This window comes from Anas platyrhynchos, chromosome 18 (genome assembly GCF_047663525.1).
Source record: "Anas platyrhynchos isolate ZD024472 breed Pekin duck chromosome 18, IASCAAS_PekinDuck_T2T, whole genome shotgun sequence".
In the NCBI taxonomy this organism is placed as follows: domain Eukaryota; kingdom Metazoa; phylum Chordata; class Aves; order Anseriformes; family Anatidae; genus Anas; species Anas platyrhynchos.
This window is the reverse complement of record NC_092604.1, coordinates 5,820,628-5,844,790: the sequence shown is the minus strand read 5'-3', so window position 1 is coordinate 5,844,790 and position 24,163 is coordinate 5,820,628. Positions and strand designations below refer to the sequence as shown.

The following is a 24,163-nucleotide window of genomic DNA, read 5'->3' as shown; positions in this document are numbered from 1 at the left end:
AACTCATTTAGCTACCATTCACCTCCTTCCCTCACACCCATCCTGTGAAACTGCCTGTCCCCTTATCTCTAGGGAAGCAGGCTGCTGCAGAAATAGAAACTCCATCATAAGCCCAGATTATGTCAATTAATGTAGACCCACTGGCTTTTATGGAGGTGCACTAACTTACAACAGCTGAGGGTACAAAGCTATTGACACTCAGCAAACTACACCAATTCTTAAAGGAGTGGTCTGAGCCTCAACCTCAGGATTGTCCAAAGAGATTACAAAAAGCTCTCTGTCGAAGACAAGTGGGGGTGATACTATAATGAGATTATTCCCACCAAAGAGGCATCTTCTGCATGAAGAGCAGGGGCCAAGAGCTCCGTGGCTGTGGGAGACTCCGTGGAAAATCTCTTCCAGCTCCATTGTGGGTGGCAGAAACAAATTTTCTAGGTCTGAAGTGACCTGAGGTTTGAAAAATGCTAAAATTTGCACTTTTATACATCTGCTATGAGATCACCAGAGGCTGTTGATTCATAGATAATGAGGCTGTCTGATACCTGCTCCTGGATGAGGGTCCCCTGGGGGAAATCCAGAATGGAGGCGCTAAGGAAAAAGCAGCCCTGCAGCCTGTGGTTTGGAGCTTTCCCTGAGACACGGCAGTGGTGTCACCTGATAGCCAAGGAGCTTTATGGTGTCAGTTTTCCCTGCTACGTAATGGTGGTATTAAAAAGCAGAGCAAGCAAAAGAATCACATCGCATTTGTACAATGCTTGTGCTCTATTTTAACTCAACGTGTAGCTCGTCAGCAGCAGGATACAGACAGGGACTTCTGCGTATGACATTTTCCTTTTGCCATGTACAAAATGAGAACTCTACTCTGTGAAGAGTCTAATGGTGTGAGAGACAACACAGAAATTAATCCATTAGAAACCCTTAAACATTGGGAAGCATGGCTGCACATTGTGATCAGCAGCAGGAAAACAGGATCAAGTCTTAACTTGTGCTGGTGGCAGAGTCAGCAAAAACACAAATCCAACACAAGTCTGAAATCACATTCACCAGGTGGTTAAAAGGAAAATTCATTTTTTAACTGAGGAATGTTCTTTGAATTTGCTAAAATGTGAGCAAATGCTTCCAAGCAAAGTATTTTATTTGGGTTTCGGAGAAACACTGGTTTGTTCAAACCTAAAGTAATCACTACACTCTGCTTTCTGGGGAAAAAAGAAAAAAAAGAAAAAAAAAAAGAGAGAGAAAAAAAAAGCACATCACCATCAATATCAGTGGTCTACTCTCAGAACTGATGACTCAGTTCCCGTGCAAAAGTGATTCACAAACTGTGAGTAAAAGTGAACAAATCTCTCCTTTTACTATAAGAACAACCAAAAAAAGTGGCTGGAAGGAAGGTGCCAATGATCTTCGCCTGGTACTACTTTTGAGCACTTCATTTCTCCGTAATCACTCACTGCACCTATCCAAGCCTTCATTATATTGTGGTGTCCAAAATCAGAAGTGACTAGTCAGATTCATTTAAGCGGAGGTTGTGACTTCCTGGTTGTGGTCACAAAGCTAAGCAACTTTAAGAAAACGTTTTCAGCTCTAGCTTCAGACTTGGGTCTAACTTGAATCAACCAGGAGTGCAGACAGGTCCTGGCCAAAGTCAACCAAGACACGAGGGAAGGAAGAAATGAGAGACGGTCTGGAAAAGTTTAGCTGGATGGAGCTTAGTGTCCAGAAAGTGCTGGGGATGCAGACTGGGATCATTTATATACATCAGAGAGATGTCAGTAAAACTTCAGTTTTATCCTCTAAACCCTTGTTGCCCATTTCATGACAACCATTAGCATTAACAAGTCTAAACAAACCACCTTATTTTGAACTTGTCCTTAAGAGTATGTCCCACACCCTTTCCCAAACTGAGTCGCTCCATTTCTGGGAAACGGTCACCAGAGTTTGGGCCACAATGGCACAGGGCGAGAGGAAGAACGCTGCCTTGTCAGCGTACCCTCACCTCTGAGACATTGCCAGCATCTAGACACAGCATTTCTTGGAAGCAGAAAATGCCACAGCACAACTGCATATACCCAAGACTGTAATTAAAGAAATCCACCAGCACCCTGCTGGCAGCTAAGAACATGAGCAGCAAATTGCAGGCTTTAATGTGAATCAGATGGAGAGTGTTTTGATGTATTAACAGGAAAAAAGACAAACTTACGCAGAGGTAGGAGCTAAAGATAGATCTGACCAAACTGACAAAATCAGCAGTGCACTGGGTTAGACACACCAGTGGTATGGAGAGGAGTGTAACGATGGGAAACCTCCTTCCCAAGGAAGACATCCCAGGAAGTGGGACAAGAGCGGTCATATAGAAGCTCTTGTTCACTTTGGATCTGCCTCTTCCAGAATTCCTGTACTCCATCATCCTCTTAGCAAAACTGTCTGTGAAATGCTCTGCACTTTGGCACTGAAGGATCTCCTGACGCCACCGGTTCCAGACGGACTGGCTTTGAGAGCTGCAGTCCTCGTGAAGGGAAGTTTCAGCAGCAAAGCCTTCCTGGGGAAGAAGTGGAAGAGGGCAGGGGAAAAAGTTGTCTGTATAAGGCCTAAAATAGTAATAGTTTTACTGTAAAAAAGAATGGAAAGGAAAATCTGCAAGTCAATGAGAGAATTCACACGTATAAATAGAAAAAGGCAGATGTTAATGAGTCACTGCTCGCTCAGAGCAATCAGACATTTGCCTTTTCTTTGAGTCATTGGCACGTCCTGCAGCAGCGGCAGTGGCCTCTTGACATGAACCTTTTCAACAATTCATTACTCATACAGTGTCTCTTCCAGCCTTTTAAAGCTCCATGAAGGGCTGAATAACGTGACATCATCTCTTGTTCATGCTGTTCCTTACCTGAAATGCATGAGGGCTGCTGGGGGGATTCGCTTGTGTGGACAAGCAGGAAGAAACAGAGCACGTAGCGGGGCAAATGCCGGGCACTTAGGCAGACAAGGACTCCCCTGCTTGCAGTCTTCATTGGGAGCTCTGGAACTGGAGTTCTTCATCCTCAGCACAAAACCTAGGGCACTCATCGGTCACGAACAAAGCCTGTGCAGGCTAGAAAAACATCAAAAAAGGTGTGAAGCTGTCAGCTCCACTGTAAAACACCACCTCCTCACTTGAAGTATATTGAAGCAGTTTTCAATAAAGCTATGAAAAATGTGTTTCTTGGTGGCATCCAAGCAGGCACCCAGAGGTGCTCTGGAGTCCAGATGTGAAACTAAAGGGATGACACCACAGGGGAGGAGAGAGGCACTAAGAGAGAACACAAAACTTCCCAATGTGCTTCCCAGCTGCCAGGCATGGTGGTCTGGCCTGGCAGTTTGGTGCTAAAGCATTAATCTATAGATGGAAGTTGTGTATCTGTAGAGTGTTTTGGGGGCTTACTTTTTGCAGGATTGTTTCAGGATGGAGGATAAGTTGTTTATAACGTATGAACATAGAACAGACTCTATAGTGCTGGATAAGCAGGCATTAAAAAAAAAAAAAAAAAAAAAAAAACAGCAAAGGAGAAGTGACCTATTGAAATCATATGTTACTTGAAAATTGTATATTTCCAGGCCAGGTTCCATCAACTCCACTCCCTTATTTTTTGGTCTGGTTATCACAGGCTATCTCAAGGTTTTCCTGTCTGCCAGATTTCTGTGTGAGCTTTCCCCCTCGATGGCTTGCTATGAAGGACAGTCAGTCTTAGGGTATCTTTGGACTACAACCACAGATTTAACCTCAAACCAATGTAATTTTTCTTTCAGAGCATTTCTCCCACCCTACAATCATGCTTAGCTTCTTTCCCAGGGCCATGATACGGTGATGTCAGAAAGAGGAACAATTTGATTCACAAGGGCTGAAGGTGGCAGTAGTACCCACTAGCTCTCTTACTGCCATCATCCCGGACTGTCACAAAGAGGTGCTAAAAATTAAATCCAAACCATGTCTAAACCCTGAATGCAGATGCCCAATTTAAGCCGGTCTCTACCCCAGAAGTCACTCCAATGCTTCTGAGAAATGCATAGTAGATGCCTTAAGGAAATAAGAGAAGGAATTGTTCAGTTGTGGATTTCATATCAATTTTAATAATACAGAACTATGAGAGAAAGATAAAAGATGTTCTGTGGCTAGTTAGACCTGTGCTTTGGGATGGAGAGAGCTTTGATCTTAAGGCTTCCTGGAATGAACAGACCGATGCCGCTTTTAAAGCACAATGAAGTAATGGTTTCTTTCTGTAGGGTCTGCTTACAGAGAAGAAAAGTTAGGAGAAAGAAAAGGTGATTTAAAAAGTGAAATGTGAAAGCTAGCAGATTAAAAGTAATAAATTGCTTCTAACACACTTTCTAGCCATCTAAAACCAATAAAGCTCTCATGAATGCATTACCCAAATGACTTCTAAAATGTAGAGGTGAACATGTATTTTTTACCCCAACCTAAAAACTTGGGATAAATTTAGGAATACTGCCATCTGCCCAGCAGGGAGGGTGAAGACCAGTTGTGGGACAGATTGGGCAAAGACGTTTGGACACATCGCAGAATGCAGCGTTATGATTGCCATTTCAGAACAGGGTGTATCTGAGGTTAGGTAGAAATTTATGGGGAAATCTGGATCCCCTGTGAAAGACTCTAGAAGAAAACATGAGACAGAAGTTGGGTAAAATAGGTTCTTTCCATCTCAGAGCTGCACCCAGACTAGTTCTGGCAGTTACACTGTAAGAACAATTCAACCCAGGGAAAAGGGTCTTCTCCCAGTGGACCCTTTCAGGCAGAGAAAGTGAATTGTTTTTGAATGTTAGCACTTAATTACTCCCTCTGAAAACTGACAAACATCATCCCAGACTTGTAATTGCTTTAAAACTTTAGCCAACTGCCATGGGGAAGAGGTTAGAAGACCATAAATACTGGCTGACAAAATAATGGAATGGATTCAAGCTCCTACGCAAAGGAACGTGTTGGGTAATATCTCCCTGTGACTTGGTTCTGACTAGAAATGAGCTTTATTCCAATTATTCCAGCTATTCGCATCCTTGGGTACTGATGAAAACAGAATAGCTTAGAAATCTTGCAAATAACCAAAAGATAAATATCTCCCAGCATCTCTGGGGAACCAGAGACATTTGCCCTATCAGTTTCCTCAGAATTTATAGACTCAACCTTTGCAGACCCTACAGCTGTGTTCAGCAGTATCCAGAAACTCAGTTAAGAACAAGCCTTGGTGTAGTAGGTAGCGTAAAATGTATGTGACAGCCAAATAGGTGCTTTTAAACATCTTAAAGTCTAAACATGGCAGGGGTGGGGAGGGTGGGGGACCCAAAACCAAGGGCATGGGGAAGGAATGAAAAACAAATAAGGCTGAGATAGATGATTTCCCCAAAGCTTACAAAGGACAGGAGCTGTAAGGAGGTCTTAACCCTAAGTCTACCTCCATTTTCACATGGAAACTATATGATCCATATAGGAAAGTCATAAAAGTCACTGGTATTACCTGACTTTTTCAGCTGAAACCAGAGGTATTCTACCAGACTGCATCACCTTCCAGCTTGGATCAGCATCCAAATGTTACAGGTTTCACCAACAGATCTGACCACTTGTGAAGTTAGGTATTTTGGGCACCCAGATATAGGCATAAGCAAACTAGAAAGGTTTTGCCTGCAAATGTGGCTGGATTACCTGGTTAGCAAAGCAGCTGTGCAAACATTATGTCTGTGATTTGGAGATCTGTGTGTGCTTGTGAAGTACTCTTTGGAGACTAAATTCTCCATTGCAGTATTACCTCCAACAAATACACATTGTTTGTGGAAGGAATGGACTGCAGGAGGGACACAGACTACAACACAATCTTTCAACTCTAGGTAACCACACAATGGATTTGAAAACAATTTCTTTGCTATAAAGGAGTAACTTGAAGGTCTACACTGTGCTGCTTTTGTGGAAATGTCCATGTCACCTCAAACACTTCAGTAAAAGTCTTAGAAAAGAACATTAACTCTTATTAATTGGTACAGAAGAGGTTGCCTCTAGGCCAGCACAGAACTGAGCCTTGCAGCCTCAGCAATCTTTTGTTCAGACCCAGTGATCAACCCTTTCAGAAAGCAGGCTGAGCTTGTCCAGCCCTGCACCAGGTTGGCACCTTTGAGGCTACCTGAGTGAAAAACCAACAAAACTTTCCTCCATTTGCTGTTGTTGCCTTGCTTTTGAACCAGGGAATGTCTGAGGGTAAAAGGTGAGCCACAGATGTGGCTGAAAGCAATGCTGTGATTGCTCATCTGCCCACGATTTAATTGCTGCTTTAGTTACAGCAGATCTGTAGCAGACACGTCTGGTTTTGATTTAGAGTTATCAGTGAGACAATCAACCACACTAACTGGTAGGCTATTAAACAGATTAATTGCTTCGTTGTTAGAACAATGCACAATATTTTTAGTCTGATCTTGCCTAATTGTGATTTCTATCAACTGAAAGTTTTAAACCCCAAAATGAAGAGGTTCCCTGAAGAGGTTCAGGTTCTGCTATCCCATCCCTCATGTTTTCCTTCTAATCAGTTTCCACATCTACTTCTCTCTCTTAAAATAATTGGGACATTGCTTTCCTAGGAAGGGGTCAAAACTCCAGCAGAGCCAAACACTGAAGAAAGGGGCCTGTTAGTCACAGGCTTAGGTGTCTGGAATAAAAAAATCCAAAGAACAAACAGCAAAGTAACCTGGGCACACTGTTGTAGAGTTCAGCAGGGTGGCTGGCAGGAGACAGGTGGAACCAAATGTTTCAAGGCACACAACCAAAGTCAGTGCTTTTTCTTTGTTGTCTGTTTTTGTTTTGTTTTGTTTTGTTTTGTTTTGTTTTGCTTTTGTATCCAAAGTCCACAAACTAAATCCTGGGATGACTCACGGTGCTCCTTTCTGGTCAAGAATATAAGAAAAAAGTCAAAAAAGCTTATTCACAAGCCACTTGGAAGTGGACACTTCAAATGAACATTAGTTCAAACTTTGGAGAAGATTCTTAAAGTGGATGACCAGAACGCCCCAGCAGTACCTATAGGCCTTCCCGAGGAAGCATCAAATTTACCTTGTTCTGGCTATGACTTTGCAGAAGAAGGAATCCTTGAGATTTGGTGTTGGCTGAAGCAGAAATTGCTGACCTGACTTCTTACAACTGCAGTAACTGAGTGTGGTCTTAGGAATAGGCTTCTTGAACCATCTTAAATGAAAACAGCCTTCTTAGCTCATCTGCAGACAGTTTCTGTGTCCTACATTTAGCTCAAAAGATTAAACCATGAGAAAACAGACAACATGCCAAAGTGGTTATGAGAAAATTTATAGGGACATTTCTTATCCATAATCTGTTGCAAATAAAGGGAGCTGCTTCTCCTCCCCTTACCAACCCTCTGGCTGACTGACTGTCAGAAGCCATCCATTCTAGAGCAAGATTTTCTCAAAACTCTGATAGAGGGAATGAACAAAATGGCTTCTCTGAGCAAGCTTCTGGACTTTATAACTCCAGAAGCTGGTGTCATTACGAGTATTCTCAGTGCTACCTCAGGGTTTCACTGTCCTCAGTGAAAAACACTTCTGTGTCTCCTTATGGCTTTTGGTGGCGAGAAAGAGCTGTATTCATAGCCAGGAAAGCAGAGAAGTGCAAAAGCTGTGTACGCTGGCTTTTGCTTTTCTGTTTCTCAGGAAAGGTGGCCAAAGGTCCAGTAAATGCCCCCAGAGCCCTGTATCTCTAAGCATCAATGAACCCTACATGAAAAAATGAAGCTTTCTCCACTGCTCGTAGTGAGATGGAGAGGTAGACTCTTTTTTTTTTTTTTTTTTTTTTTTTTCCCAGGAGCATGGGGAAAAAGCACAAAGGCTGCAGAACTCTCGTAACACAACAAATCTGCCACGGATGTCCCTAGAGCCCAGGGAAAATGCAGAGCAGGACTGCAGGAGCTGTAAGAGGCCTCCTTGTGAATTAGTATCAGAGGTGACCACTCTGTATCCCTTTTGGGTTTCCATCCCTCAGGAAGGAGACAGATTGGGGGGAAGCAATATATTTCTAACAAATATATGCTGGAAGAAAACCAACACAGATAAGAATTTCAGAAATCTTTCCTCCTTTCCACTCAGCAACTCCTACTGAGGAGGTGTACCTTTCCATTTCCTATGCTTCACCAGGTTACCTCCTTCAAAGCTATTCTGAGCCTCTTCTGGCTCTGCCATAACCACACACTATCCCCCTCCTGTTATGAGTTACTTCATTTATGTTAAAAAAGCACCCATGCTCTGCAGTGAATTAGAGCTGCAGAACAATAGAAACTGTAGGGCTCCAACTTCATCCCTAGAAAAAGTCGCATGCTACATGAGGAAGGGTTTGCTAGAAAAGAAAAGATGATCTCATAGCCCTGGTTATTGGATACAGACTTAAGACTTGGTATCAGCTTCTACCACCAAGCTCGCCATCACACGAAGCTAAATCATTTCATCCAGGCTTTTCACAGGTGGCCACCTACACATTCTTTCTTTGACCCAGGCCCCAGGAGCCTGATATGCAGAAGCACTAAGTACTCGCAGCTGCAGCTGAACTCAGTGGGAGCTGGGAAGAAATAATGTGCTCTATACTGCTAAATGCTCTGAAGAAAAAACAAGCATTAGGGATATCTCAGTAAGCATCCGAAAGTTAGGGATTACTTACATGCTGTGTCCCCATATCCCCATCAATCCCATCATATCCAAGTGCAATGGAAATGAATATAAGAGGGCTTTTAAAATACCAAAATGCAGTAGTAATGGGTGCAACAGGAGGAAAAAAAAAACTGAGAATGGACTTGAATATTATCCAGTAAATAAAGCGTGCAACTGGTCTAAACAACAAGGAGAGCAGTTGCTCATCCTCATCATGGGCAGCTCTGAGTCACATGGGGAGAAAACTACCCATGGTTTCTGACACTGTCTCATGATGCACACAGAGAGAGGGACCAAGTTCAAGTTACTCAGGAGCTTTGATTCTGACTTCTCCCAACTTCAGGAAGTTTAGCCTTTCAACTTTAAACACACTCACGTAAAAATAACTCAAAAAATACATGTAGTGGTGGGACTTTGCCACGCTACAGACACTGAAGTAAATGGCAGTTGTGTAGGTAGGTCTCTTAGACAACTCCTAAAGCTTCTAGCTTTAACATTTTTTTCCTTCAGGCACAGTGGGAAGAAACGAAAGATGCCCATCAGGAGAGTGAGGCTGCAGTTTGATTAACTGCTCTTTCACTGAGCTCATGCATGGCCTCTGCAAAGCAGAAGAGAAGATGCACAAAGGGGATTCAAATGACAAAGCTCAATGGTGCGGTGCCCATCCTTGGAAAGCCTGGGAACAGCAAAGGCAAAGAACTCTGTCTTGCGTGGTTTTGAAGCACGGAATATGTGATTATTTCTAATCAATGGTTAGAGAACAACTCCAAGTTGTACAACAGTGCGGTGCTGTGCCTGAAGAGCATCAAAGCCACACGTCCCATCATTCTGCACAGACTCTAACCTCAGGGTTAGGACACTGCAAGAGCTTACTACACAGTCAGATTTGGTACACTGTCACCCTTGTAGGTGAATCTGGAACTGAGACTTACACTTGTTACTGTTTGAAAGCAATTCTGAGCTCCTTTAAGCATTTCAGTGTCTGAAATATGGATCTGCTGCAAAACCGAGAGCCGATACGACCATCACATTGCATGGCCTCCTGGCATGCCTTTGTAGCATGTTTGTGTACAATTTCCTGTTTAGTAAACTTTGACTAATCATGTTAGTTAAACTGTAGCCTTCCACAGATAGTGCACAGCATTTCAAATAATCATCATCAAAAAATAAGTCAAGAGCCCAAAGAGGCCTACTTGCTCCAATTGTTTCTGAGAGCACTCTGAATTAAAATTGATGTTCATACTTAGCCAGCTCTCGTTAGCTTTCCAAAAACAGAATTCCAAAATGCTTCCTCACAAAAATCAGCCCCTCTGACCTCTGATCACTGCATCCCCAGACAATTTCCATGATGTCAATGCAAGCAAGTCTTAAATGTTCTCCAGGGAACAATTCTTAGATTGATACTTTCCATCGGAGATACTCTGTGTTTGCTCTGAAGATTTAGAGAAAACATGTCTTTGTGTTCTCTCACACTCAGAGTTAAAACTCTTCAAAATATTAAATGAAGCTCAAGCAGTTTGTTGGTCACGTTACTTGCCAGTTACTTTTTAATTCATTTCTTTGTATGCAGAAATAAAACCTAGAATAAAACCCCAATGCAAACATACTCATTTTCTATGCTGGCAGGGTTATTTTCTCATGCTTGCAATAGCCAAGAAACCTACTTTCAGGTCAGGTCTCAGTGCCTCTGTGGGAGGAGGAACAGCTGGGATGCCAGCACTACTTCGGAAGGGGCAGTGGTCTCAATGACAAATGGAGACATAGAAAGACAACGTGCTTAATAACATAGTGGATGGTACTAACAGTCAAAAAATTGGCAAGTTTGTCAAGCTGACTCTATCTTTAGTGGTCATAGGTTGAACTCTTTCTCATACGGTCTCCTACTAGTAGGGCATTTTATTTCAGCCTTGGAAGGATGGGGAGCCCATATTCGTTGGCAATTCAATTGCATTGGCTTCTGTGAATTTACGCAGGCAGTGAATTTGGATCACTGTGTGGAAAAGACACTGCTTCCCCTGAGTAAATATTATAAAAAGGATTAGCAGGAAGGAATCCCCCCTCTGAAATGCATTGGAAACATGGCGCATCTAGGAAGAGGATCTTAAACTTGGCAAAATACCCTGTAGTAAATGCTTGCTTGCGCCAGACTTTATGCAACCGATTCAGTAAAACAAACAAAAGTCCATTGGATTTGTTTTCTTCATTTCTTTAGTTTCTTCTCAAGAAAAGCAGTATGCCTAACAAGAGTAGACAACAAGCTACATCCCATTACCTTTGTTCCAAGATAAATCCTATGCTGGTGAAATTCGCACAGGCTGCAGCTGAAGGCTTCTGTAGAAAGCAAACTCCCCGTGTGCCTACTGCTGCCTGCAGTTACCATTAATGTCATTGGGAGTGCTACTGCTGTGAAGACGAACATTCAGCTCCTAGTGCTTACCAGTCCTCAGCCTTTTCAGAAGGCTGGGCTATTCCTATTTTATCTAAATTATCCAGACCAGAAAACGTCATCCTCACAAGAGTGGAATCCAGGAGTGTGCTGATGAGGACGCACAATCCAGTGCAGCATTTCCAAATGAAACTTTTTTGATCCTATTTTAGGTCTTATTTCAACGATAGCCTTCGTAAGTCTGTATGTCCTCAAAAGATATGAATTTGTAATGAAGTCTCACTTATTGACTTTGGGAACTGACCTGCAGCTCAGCGACCATTGACAGTGACTTCAGGTGATACCAGAGTGCTTCTTCATACCAGCCATTTGTGCAAAAGGCCAAAAAATCTAAGGTCCTTGGTCCTCTTGAAATGAATAATCAGTGTTACTATGATAGTAGGTCATCACTGCTTGTTAACAATTAGGCTGCCACATGAACAGCATTCCTGTTAAGAATTCATTTGCGTTCATAGCTTTTGGCATTGCTTATAAAAAAAAAAAATCTTTTAAAAAGTGTTAAATACAACAAAGAGTCTTAAAGAATGTATGGCACAGCTGGTCGTACCTAAAGCCCCATGTAAGCGAACAGTAGAAGAATGAGGTACAGCACAAAGGCAATCCTAAAATTCTTTAAGTCTTACTGTACCTGCCAGCAGTAAAACAAGCATGTTGTGGGGGGAAAGGAAACACGTGGTTTGCTCAGTGGCTCCAAACAATTGCTACAAGCACCTAGAAATGCTTAGATTTCCCAGTGACTGAAAAAATGCAACAGACACTTTTTTGGTAAACTTTATAACCACAAAACCTAGAAAGACAGAAGCTTACTGGCTAGTTTTTAATACAATAAATAGAAAAAGAGTAGATACAGCTCAGATAAAAGGCTTTAAAAGGCTTTCAAAACTTCAGTGCTTCTACAATATTTATGTTGGGATAACAGGTGAAAACTTCAGCCATTCAGGTGAAATACGAATATGCTGTCAGAATTGGTCTTGTAACAATCTATTGCTAAGGAAAGAAGATAATTTTTTCTTTGTACCTGAATTTACTCTCCTCATTTTCAGACCAGAGAACCCTGCAGTAGCAAGATTTTAAACGGATGTTTCCATCTATTTCAGAAGGTTTCAATTGTGATTTTTTAATGCATATAAAAAGACCTTTTAGTAAGCTTTTATAATTCATCCTAGCTGTTCCCTCTGTATGAGGATTTTAAGATGCTGCTTGCTGCACCAGTGAAGCAATCTGCATGGCATTAGACCTCATCTTGCTTAAAGATGCTGGGTTCACATCAGCTTCCATACAGGTCTGTTCCCAAACTGGCTCTTGGCAGCCCAGGACAAGTTCTCCTCAGTTGTCTCATACATTGTCATAGTCCTCCCAGCATGATGACCTTTATTTTCCTCCCACACATTTTTCCCTTGGGACCTTCTCCCACTTTTTTCCATTTTGTAACCCAGCTCTGACAAGGATATACTTGTCTGCAGGAAAACCATGGCCATTGAACTGCTTCTGTTTAGGCAAAGAAGTGTTCTTTCTTTCTTGTTTCTTTGTGCTTTATTAATTTTTCTGTATCGTGATAATGACCTGTTAACCTGAACGACAAAGAGGCCTCTCTTGTGCACAAAGACACGCTTACAGTCTTCTCCAACAAAGAGTTACCAGTGGAAGTGCTGTGTTTATACACACAGGCTCAGCTTCTGGAGAAACACGCTGACTTCATTTCTCTTCAGTCTGCAGTACAAGCAAGGCACGTTCCAGTTGAAGTCAAATAATCCCAGAAAATCCCTAAAACTTTAGACTTTCTGGAGGAGTATTGGAACATCCCCAAAGGCAAGTAGAGGGATTTTGCAGTGCATTCCAATACTCATATGAAAATGATTTGGGGGAAATACACACAATGCAAACCACTCTAGCAATTACGAGTCTTCCAGAAAAGAATTCCTTCAGCTTTACGTTTCTTAGATAAAAGATTTCAAAAATAGCAAAGCATTATAACCTCATTTTAGGGTTATTTGTTCTGACTGGTAAAAGTTTTGATGCACTGTCAGGTGAGGTAATGGCAATGTGGTCTGTCACGAGCATATAATGGAGTTTTGGTTTCCATGTTTCTGTAGGCATCCATTCAGGCCTCTTTCTTCTCTCCCCATGTGTGTCTATTTAGCTAGCTAAATATCAGCGTCTTGGTTGTCCCCTCAAAATGGCAGTTTAAATCAGGAATAATCCTAGTGAAATTACTACATAAAGCCAGTATAAATGGAGAATCGGGCCTTGAAAAACAGTAGTGAGGTTTGAATTTGTCACAAGGCAACTGCAACGTGCATGTGATATATGGCTGGATCAGAGGATTCTGAGAGCGTCTTCTCCCTCCAAGTACTTAAAACAGAAAAACTGGATCCCAACTCTTTCACAGACAAAGCAAGCATCTTAATTTGGCCTTAGAAGATTCTTCCTGTCAGACAAGAGAGCTCTGTACACACACTATATGGAAGTACTAATAAAACGAGAGATGGTTTTAATGATTTTGTTACAAGGAAACAACATATGAACACTAAAGGGAGCCAGCAATTGTTTGGTGGCCTTTTAAAATTAAGCTGTTGGTTTCACCCCATTTCTTTAGCAGATACATATCCACATTAAGCATGTGCAAAATATTCTTACAGAATTGGGTATAGGCTCGCAATTCCAGGGTTTTTATTTTGGTTGTGATTTTGAAAAACAGGTCAGTTTGGCAAAAACAAGCTGTTTTGTACAAAATCTATTTAGCAGAAATGGAGTTCTTTTACAGAAAATCCTGCGACTCACACAGGCCAACCGCATATCACAAAGCGACCTTCAGAACTGGGCAAACTGCTTTGTCCATAACTTGCTAGGTGGCTAGAATTTTTACGCAGTATTTGGGAGATAACTAGAACTAAATAATGACACGCTTTCCAGATTAAACCATGTATCATCTTTCTGCCAAGTCCTTTATCTAAAATAATTATTCTTTTTTTTTTTTTTTTTTTTTTTTGGGGGGGGGGGAAACAATGAATCATGGTTTTTAGTTTCTATTCTATTGTTTCATTCCTTCCTGCATGATAAATCATGAAGACTTAAACTATTTTGTACTGAAAGGAGAAAACTTAATGAGTTTAGTTTCACCTCTATTCACAGATTTAATTTCTCCATTTTAGTAGTCTGAAAGTCGTGCTCACACCTCAGGATAGTGCCTGATACAGGAAGCTACTCTACAGTAGAGGGGCAAGGAATCTTTTCCTTCATTTCTACCTAAAGCTGCTCCACTTTGAAGCCAACATTTACAGTTCTTCAGTTAGGCAAACAAGGGAGTGAGGGTGACATGTTGCCTTGTGGTTGGAAAAGGAAATTGCATCTTGATTGCACTGACTAATCCAAGGACAATTTTATTTAAGAAGAGAACAACACACACACGCACAAACACACACAAAAAAAAAAAAAAAAAAAAGAAGAACACCAGCTCACTTTCATTGGAAAAGACCTTCTTTCTAGATATGGAAGGGGATGAGATGTAAAATACAATCTGTCCTCAGTTTTTCTTGCCTTATTGAAGGTAATAGCGCCCTACTTAGAGGTTTTTTTTGGGTGTTTGTTTGTTTGTTTTTCCTCAAGATGCTGGAGCATGTCCAGAGAAGGGCAACGAAGCTGATGAAGGGTCTGGAAAACAGGTCTCATGAGGAGTGGCTGAAGAAAAGCTGCAGAAAAGGAGCCTCATGGGAGACCTTACTGTGCTGTACAATTACCTTGTAGGAGGCTGTAGTGAGGTGGGGATCGGGCTCTTCTCCAAAGCATCAAGTGATAAGATGAGGGAAAATGGCCTCATGTTGCACCAGCGGAGGTTTAGGTTGGATATTAGGAGAAATTTCTTCACCGAAAGAACTGTGCAGCAGTGGAACAGGCTGCCCCTAGAGTCACCATCCCTGGTGGTTTCCAGGAAACATGGAGATGTAGAGCTTAGTAGCATGGATTAGTGGTGGACTTCAGTACTAGGTTAAAAGTTGGACAAGATGATCTTAGAGGTCTTTTCCAACCTGATTGAGTCCATGATGATTCTATGATTCTTTTCCCTCCTTCTAATATCTGAAGCATCAAAGACTTTCCATGCAGTGTTCATACAGAACTGCAGCACTTAATTCTGCATTCCCAAATCCCTTCTGGAACTTGGGTCATGGTACCTACCAACAGAAATGATTTAAGAGGACACAATTGGCAAAAACAACTAGCAAGAAAGAGGTAAGCTGCCTTTGAAGTGTAATCTGAGTTCTTATGATATAACCAGAAGTCTGCCCTGGCTCCTGAACCTCATGAAACACTTCATTCTCATCATGTTGAGACATGACACACATTAACCAAAGCTTCATTTAATCAGCTTAGGAACATGAATAAGGCTAAAAGAAAAAACAGCTTCCACCAGTCCATTCCTAAGAGTTTTTGCTTTCTAAGAAAAATCAGAAGAATAATTCCCAAATCCCCAACATCTCACAAGAAGGATTTATCAAACACAGACATTTAAAGGCATACTTCTCAGTGGTAAGCACACTACAGTACACTAATTCTCTAGATTGTCCTAGGTCTCAGACTTTACCTTCAATACGTGACTCCTGTTCATGTGCATTTTAGCAGCATGCATCTGAGAGGAATCAGTTGGATCACCAAGGATGCTTCCCTGCTACCACAGACACTGAATGGATACACTTCATAAGTTTAAGTCCAACAAGCTCATGAGCATGCAGGCATAGATATCCAAATGCTTTCATGGTCTCTCTGCCAGGGTGCAGCAGTGTCAGCTGCTTCCAAAGGGCTGGGGAGCTGGCAGCAATCCTGGGACCCGCAGGACAGAGGCCTCACCAGGTCCTGAACAAGGTGAGCAGGGCAGACCAGGGGGTGGAAGCCAGGTTCAAGGAAAAGTCCCTATCCTCAGACAAATGTATAGCAATGAAGCAGGTTCAAGGCCAAGCCAGAAGCAAGTACAAACTGGTGAGTCAGCGCTAGGTTCATTGGTGGTGGTTAGGGTCAGACAGCCCCAGAGATCACAGACAGGTCCATAGTGATAAGGCAGATTTGAAACCAAGCCAGGAAATCACTTCATGGGTCAGGATACGGATCTATGGGGTCCATGCCTCAGCATGGCTGTGTCTGAGCTGGAGACCAGGAATCCTACAGCTCAGCTCGAGCTAGGAACAAAGTCCCATGGGTTGAGTGTTAACTGACCTCCTGAGGCCATGGAGAGGGCAGAGGCCACCAGGGCTGGTCAGTGCTGTCAAGGCTATGAGTGCCCTCAGGGCCCTGATACCCTCACAATTCCTAAGCATATTTCTTCCTCTTTACTGTCTTTTCTGTGGTAGCCCACAGCACTTGCAGATGGGTACATTGCCCTGGAGAAACCTTTTCAAACTGGGATCTTACACTGAGACCTGAAAGGGACCAAAAATAGATGCTCCCTTATCTCTACAGGGAACAGCCTCGGTGCTAGTGGCCTGCCATCATCATGTTTTCCTTGCTGTGCTTGAGGGCTTGACCCTGAGCTGGTCAGAGGAGCACAGCTGCAAGCTGCTGGGCTGCCTGCAGCGTCTGAGACAACCCAGGCCTGGGCTTTTGGTATCTTAGGTCAAGAGCAGGACAGGTCATGGAGCCTGCTGAGTATTAGCTGTAGCGCTGCTCTGCTTAGTAAGCAGGTTGCAGTGCCTCTTAAGCGATGGTTTCCCATGATCTGTGACTCTGAGGCAGCCTGCCTGCTCTTGCTACAGCATAACTGTCTTGTGGGGCGGTGGAAGAAAACAAGTGAGTTTCAGAAGCATGAAAGGAACATCACAGTGAAGCTTTCAAGACCTAGTGTGAAAAATAACAGAAAATTCCCATGGGGTTAGTATATCAATAACATGTTACCGTACAATCCATATACTAAATGCAGCATAGCAAGCTGTCACAGTATGCCAAAGCAGAAGTCAGATAGTGGCATCCGTACAAGATCACGTTTCCTCAGCAGTGACGAGAGCCACAAGCATGTGCTGAAGAACAAAGGTGACTGTAATGGGTTTTGTTTACAAAACAGCCCATGGAAGTAGCGTAACCAAGTCCTACTGAATCCTGATGGAATCTGCAGGCCTAATTCCCTTATGCATTTTTGAGGATACCAAACATGAACAAATTATGTGAGACGACAGCAGCAGAATACTTAACCAGTGAGTCTACCCACTATGTTTCTCCATTCGCCCAGAGAACTTTTGTCGAGGATGTTACCCATGCTGTAATTCACTCCTGGATTTCCTTCCAGAGTGAAATACTTCATTAGCATTTTGTATTCTTAAAAACTCCAGAATGAGCATTTAGATGTTTTAACACTGATTCTTAAAACAAAACAGAAAGACCAGAAAGATGGGACTTCTGTAACCAGGGAAGCGATCTGAAGGTGACTGCGAAGATGCTGGGTCAGACTGTTGCTAGTTATTCCCCAACCTCTGAGACAATCCAATACTTTTCCTTCCTGCTGTAAGCGCTCCATGAACATACTTCTTGTTTTCAAGGAGACAGTTTAATGATAAATCAGGTACTACTGAGCACAGATTAAGAAATCATTATCCCATCCTTCGTTTTCACACTGGAGATCTGGCTGAATGTACCCCTCCAAACTATATCACTACTTCAAGGATAAGGAAAAAGAAGATGTCACCATTGCAAATATGAGGTGCAGTCCACTGTGTTTTGACAAGGTTCTAAGAGATCAATTCTTCAGAGCTGCCTGAGAATTTCAAGGTTCCAGCGCTGTCTGATGATGAGTTTTGTTCTGGACAGTGCAGGAAACGCTGCTGTCACCCTCAGTCCCCTCCCAGTGTGTCGGTACCACTCCCTCCAAAGCCACACACTGACCTGGCTGAAAAAAATCCCTAAACAAAATTATTTTTAGGCTAGATCACTTCAGCAATCTTGTTCAGAACCACGTGTGGACAGTTGCCTCAGCGCTACTGAGGGCAGTAAAGCATAGCACGCAATTTGAAATTTCTTCAATGAGCTTTGCTGCCAGAGAAGATACATCTAATTATTTATTTATTTTCTAAAACTGAATGGGAAATGGTGCCCTGTCTTTCTGCCTTGATCTCTCCTTATTGCTTGTTGAAAATGTTAAATAAATTATACACTCTTTCTATAGAAAAAAATCAATGCAAAGAGTAGAAATATTAATGAATTTCTTGATCTTATAGTCTTCAAAAAAGCCTGCATGTTAGGCCAAGTCAACTTTTTAAAATGTCAAGTGCTGTTCTGCATTAATTAAATATATTCATTTATATTTGAAAATATAGAAAAGAGGATTAAAAAAAAAAAAAAAAAACCACATGATGAAGAATTATCTTTTTTTTTTTTTTGGAGGGGGGGGTGGTATGGTGTGGGTGGTCTGCTCTTTCAGTCTGACTTTTGTCCAGAAACTCCACAAAAATTTGTTCTGCAGTACCTGGGGGTTTATAAGCACTCCTACCATAGGTCATTTTTTTTTTTTTTTTTTTTGTTATAACTTAAGTTCCAGTCAGACTTTTAGGTGCCTTCAAGAGAGCACTCAGTTAACCCTGAGAAGTTTTTTTTTTTTTTTTTAGGGACACTACAGCACATTCAGCACTTAGTTTCATCTTGGCTCTGCACTAACCTGACCTTGTGCACAGTGACTCCCCATATCAGATGATGGATGATCCTCAGGCCTTGTCAAAGCTTATGCATCATTCGCAACCAATTATTTCTGCAGTGCTGTTAGCGAGCAAACTCAAAGAATCTTTTTCCCAAGCTGCCCTTTCACCCACGGCCTTGGCAAGCTGTAAGTGGAGAGCAGTCTGAAAGCCTCTTCAGCTAAACTGACACATTCCAAATGGATATTCAAGAAGAAACTGTTTATTTCAGTTTGAAAACTCCCTTTTCCAGGATCTTTTTCTAATAGAATTTGTGGTGCCCAGATGGTTTCTAAATTGAAACGGATTTCCTCCCCCTGCTCCATCTCCCTTTAATTCTCTTTTGAACATACTGAGAGACTGAGATAGTTGCAAGTGATAGCTAAGACAAGGAGACTGCAGTCTCAGGGATGGAAATGTGGCAAGGCACCCAGTTTACGTGCTCTGGGAGACTGGCCTCCACAGTAAGACACCGGGAGGATGCCAAATAATGAGGTCAGCAGTTGTACAGATGCCTTTGGTTTGGGGCCACACTTGACATATCATATATAACTGGGAGGTTTTTTGTAGGTTCCTCAGAAGTGGGCTAAATGGTGCTTACTGTAGTACCCAGACGCAATCATTGTTATGTCTTTGACCAGACTGCCATGCTGCCTGTCACTTTGAAGACTTTCACTATTGTTAGAGCATTTTTTCCCCTTTTCACAATGAACTTCATCAGTTTTTACAGTTATTCTGAATAAAGGACAATTAATTCACTGCTGGACTCCAAGAGCAAAAGATACTCCCTCCACCTGCCCCTAAAAGACTGCATTTCTCTTCCCCAAACACTTTTGTCAGGGAGAGAAATATTAACCTAATTAATATATAAGCACAAAATACATTCCTGATCTACAGCTACTTACCTAGGGTTGCACAAGAAGTGACAGCCTGCACCAGGAATTTAATACTGTGCTCTTGGGCTGCAGTCTAGCATCCCTCCACTTCAGCTGGTTTTTTGTTGATGTTGTTCTGTTGAAATGGAATATCTGCTACTTGTTTCTAAGAAGTCTAATCTTAGGATTTAAAATAAATTGAGTTTGGCTTCTTTTTTATCCATGTTAAGACATCTTTACTGACCACTGGAACTTCTGAAAGCCACGCTGGCAAATTTGCCTTTTCTAAAGATGTCAAGTGAACTTGACAAATGAATGATGGTTCCTTAGCTGTACAAGACCACTGAATGTGGGAAATTCTTAAAGGCTGGCAAATTTGATATCCTACCCTAGGACTGAACAATCCAATGTCTGAGGTAGACACCAATCAACTTTTATAGGATCATACTATGCAGGAAGGAAATCCTCCAGATTTTTCTGCAGGGTTAAACCTGGATAAGACTCGTGAGGACTACTCTTTTAGAATGTGAATTCTAAAGGAAGCTTTGATACTTACAGATCAGAGTTCCACTACATCAGCAGTTCTCAACTTCACAGAACGAACGTGAAAGAGAGACTCTCTCACAAATACCCATCTTGCACTTCATTGCAAAGAAAAGGTACTGCCTGGTTATGTACCTACTTTCCCTAATGCTGATACAAGGAAAAAGGTGGGGACAAATTCATACAGCTTTGCTAAAAGTCTTCCTGATTTGCTTTCAGAATTTTCCTTCAGACAGCAAATTACCTCTCATGCTTCAGGGCTGCCTCTAGGAGTTTGTGAGTGAGCATGACATTTAGCAGCTCACGCAAAGTTTTGTTTCCTTCTGCTAAATCACATGCTCTATTTCCAGCTGTTTCCAACTGGTCAGAGTAGAATAGTTCTCAAAGATGGTACCGTGGCTTTACTAGTTGTTCTAATGTATCAGCAGTAGTCTTGATCACGTGTCAAGGCTTGCCAGGTTTAGGACTGAAAAGAGATTTTCTCTTAAGGTACAAACTTGGCAGTGTTCCCCTACCCCAGGAGGTGCAGACTACCTGCCCTGAGCTAGGGCACCACCATCTAGGCTTTTGATAGTGCTGGTGCCTGTTCATCTGTTCTGCAACACATGGCGTGTTGCTTCTCTGGCTTAGAAGTGGTGCAAGATGAAGAATCAGGAACAGTATGAATTTGTGAAACGATGGAATGTCTTATTAGAGGATAATAAGCCACTGAGCGCATTCTTCCATTCCTCTGGCCAATTTAATTTTGAAACATTAAACATTATTGGCAGACACAAAAAGACAGTGTAGGTAAATAATATCGTTTATGCCTTGGTTAATTAACTGCCTGAAGCACCACCCATGAAGCAGACTATTCTTCGGAGTCCTGACTGAAGCAAGGTTAAAGGAGTATTTTTTACATTACCATAATCTAATATGTGAACAAATGAACAGATACTGCATTCAGGAGAGCTGTAGCAAAATAACTGTACTGTTAATGGGAGGTTGACTGGATAAATGCCAACATCTTCACTGCCCTGAAAACAGAAGAGTAGAAAACACACATATGAAATTAAACTAATGATTTGTGTGTCTCAGAGGCAGGTATCAGTAGAAGGAGCCCCTAGAAGGCACAAATAATGAATACATTGCTTGTAAGGGAAGTGTTTATTTCTCCGTCTAGTAGGAGGGTATTTCATAAAAGAGAACATGAGAATCTGATATTCCTCCAACATTTTGAGAGGCTTACTGATGATCCCCAGAGGACTGTCTGTCTGCAGGGAAGTTACTCAGTGAGGGCAGCAGGTATTCCTAAAGGCAGCTGCATTTCTAAGCAGGTGGGCTGCTACGAGCAGAGATCAGGACTGACAAACTTGAGAAACTAGTGACTGAAAGCGTGCTTTGAAAAGCAGAACAATCTGGGGAAAAACGCAGCTGGAGAGAGATGGGTATAAAGTGGTGTGATACAACGGCTGCAGCCAAGTACAGAAGACAAGTTTCCAGAAAGTACAGAAAATAAAAAATGTTGCAAGGTGCTGATTAACAGGAAGATTGTTTTATACAATGCCGTGCATCCTTCCCAAGCAAAATCTACCAGCTAGCTCAGTACAGCTGTGTCAGTCAGCCTCAGAGAAAGAAAATAATGCAAGTGGAATGATATGCTAGTTGGGCTGTGGAATGATATGCTAATTTCGTTACCTCCTACTAAACTGTGGGCAAACATCTTTGCATGCCATTGTACTATGCTATACAGACATCCAGCATCTGGTTTTATCTTATAAGCCCAAAAAGTACCCCAAGGCAAAACATAAATCTCCCCTCAAGGAATTCCCCTGTAGTCTCACAGACTGCCTGTAGTGCTGAATACAGCAGGAAAAGTGCAGGGGTTCAAACACTGGTGGTTACAGCCAGTAACGCTCAGCTGTTACCTCTCTCTCATGCATGATTTTGACCTGTAACATTGAGCAGCATTCAGGACAACACGAAGACTCTGTTCTGAGAAAACCAAGTTCCAGGACCTACTGGGTAACCCAAGTAAAACTGCACGAGGCTGATTTCCTTACCTTACGCACCTCCAGGAACTCCCAGCATGCATTCATGGCATGTTCCAAGGCATACAGCATTTTGTGCTCGTAAGAGATGAAAGAGAAAGAAAACACCATTTCGATGGGCTGCAACACAGTTCACACACTGCTCCCACCATCTTGAACTGTAAAAAAAACATACAAAAAGCAATAACTTTGTGTTAGAGTCACATACACAGCAGAAATCTGGGCTGTACTGTGGGAATGTGGCCAGTCAGTGGCTTCTGGCATCTGGAGCAGTGATCTGCCCACAATTTGCTTCGAAAGGAACAGACCCTAAATCCATAAATTTACTCTGATACAGGGTGTATCCTGATTCTGCAGTCTGGTAGTACAGCAAGGTTTTCAGGATTCCCAAATTAATAGACAAGACTCTGCCAATGTGTCCAGCCTGTGTTGCAATCCCATAGCACTTCCTAATGTTTTGTTTTAATCAAACCAAAAAAAAGCCTCATCAACTGCAATTGCATGAATTTAGATGGTCATGGACCATTCTCACCCCAGCCCTAATTTCTCCCTCTGTTCAAGCAATTGTTAAGAAGGAAAAAAAAAAAAAGTGCCCAGCAGCAAGTTTCTTCCTGAGATGCCTGCAAGGAAGGGTTCCTGGCACCTCTGTTTCATGGTAACCTACAACCTGACCTTATCTTTACATTGGCAGTATGCTTTCATGCCTAAAGATGCGCTCAGAACATCCAGCAGCCTATAGCTGTCAACAGAGTTCTTAACACAGACGTATGATCAGCACATCCCCAAACAGACACATCTCAGCCCCACATGATGACCCTGAAATCACATTAGGAACAGATTAACGCATCGTCGAGAACCACAGGGAGAGCAATGTTCTTTACACGTGTAGAACAGACACTAGAAAACCAGCATGTCTGTGGGATGAAAAAGGAGAATGGAATAAAAGAACTCTTTGAATGGCCATAAACCCACTAATAACTGTAATATTAGTTCACAGGAAAGAATACTTATGATATCAGAAACCACCAAGCCATCTGTTTATTTTAATATTAAAGAAGATCTTCCCTAAAGGACGCGTGAGCATCCTGCAAGGACTCCCAGAGCAGCTTCAGCCAGCAAGGCAGGCGGCAGCAAGATCCAGTTACCCAACCACAGATCGCCTGCAGACAGTGAATCAGCCTGCAGAGATCTCTGCTCAGCAACTCCCGGCAGATCAGTGCCGCTCACTACAGCCCAGCTGTGCTCATGGGAACCATCTGGGGTCCTCGTAGGCTGGGGATGGCTGGGCTGGGACCTAGGCAGAGCACAGAGCACCCCCACCAGTGCCAATGCCAGAACATTTGTTATCTGGGCTAAGTGAGCACAAGTGGATGGTAATTGTAGATTATCCTGCTGCAGGTTAGCCTGTGGTGATAGTTATAACTGGTACCCGCACAGACATGTGCTATTCTGTGGTCTGAGGTACTGAGGTACATTTAGAGGGGATCTGCGGTCTGGTGTTAGCATCCCATTCCTCTGGTCTGTTCGCTCACCAAGCAAGATGAGAACAAGTCAGCTTACTCCTGGTCCGACTGAGTCAGGCTACTCCATGAACGATCTCAGACCCACAACAGAGGCTGGTGCAAACGATTCCTTCAGATTATAGATAAAACTCCTGGTAAAGCCCTCGTATGAGTTACTGATCACTGATACCTTGAACAAGTGCAAACAGAAGGATTTAAAACCCTTGGTTGTCAGGCAGTCAGCCCTTACAGACAAACCCCAGCGTGCTGCCAGTGAACGGCCCTCATGTGCCACGGTGACAGCCACAGTCCCACGGGCATAAACCCTGCTCAGCATGAAGACGGTGACCTTGTGCTTCAAACTCACTGCGAGCCATTGTCATTAGGAAGTGTCTCTGTATAGGATAGCACAAAAACATCTCTTCCATGATCCCATAGAATGAAA

The 24,163-nt window shown here is 42.5% G+C and overlaps 1 long non-coding RNA gene across 1 annotated transcript in view; it reads right to left on the bottom strand.

Moving 5' to 3' along the window:
• Positions 1 to 2,110: 2,110 nt before the first annotated feature.
• The window catches only part of LOC139999002 (uncharacterized), a 46,061-nt gene continuing 24,008 nt past the window's right edge, over positions 2,111 to 24,163 (bottom strand). The window contains exons 2-4 of the long non-coding RNA XR_011803950.1: positions 22,229 to 22,374; positions 2,882 to 3,085; positions 2,111 to 2,536 (exon numbers count right to left, since the gene is read on the bottom strand). This is a non-coding gene — a long non-coding RNA (uncharacterized lncRNA). The remainder of the gene's footprint in view (positions 2,537 to 2,881; positions 3,086 to 22,228; positions 22,375 to 24,163) is intronic.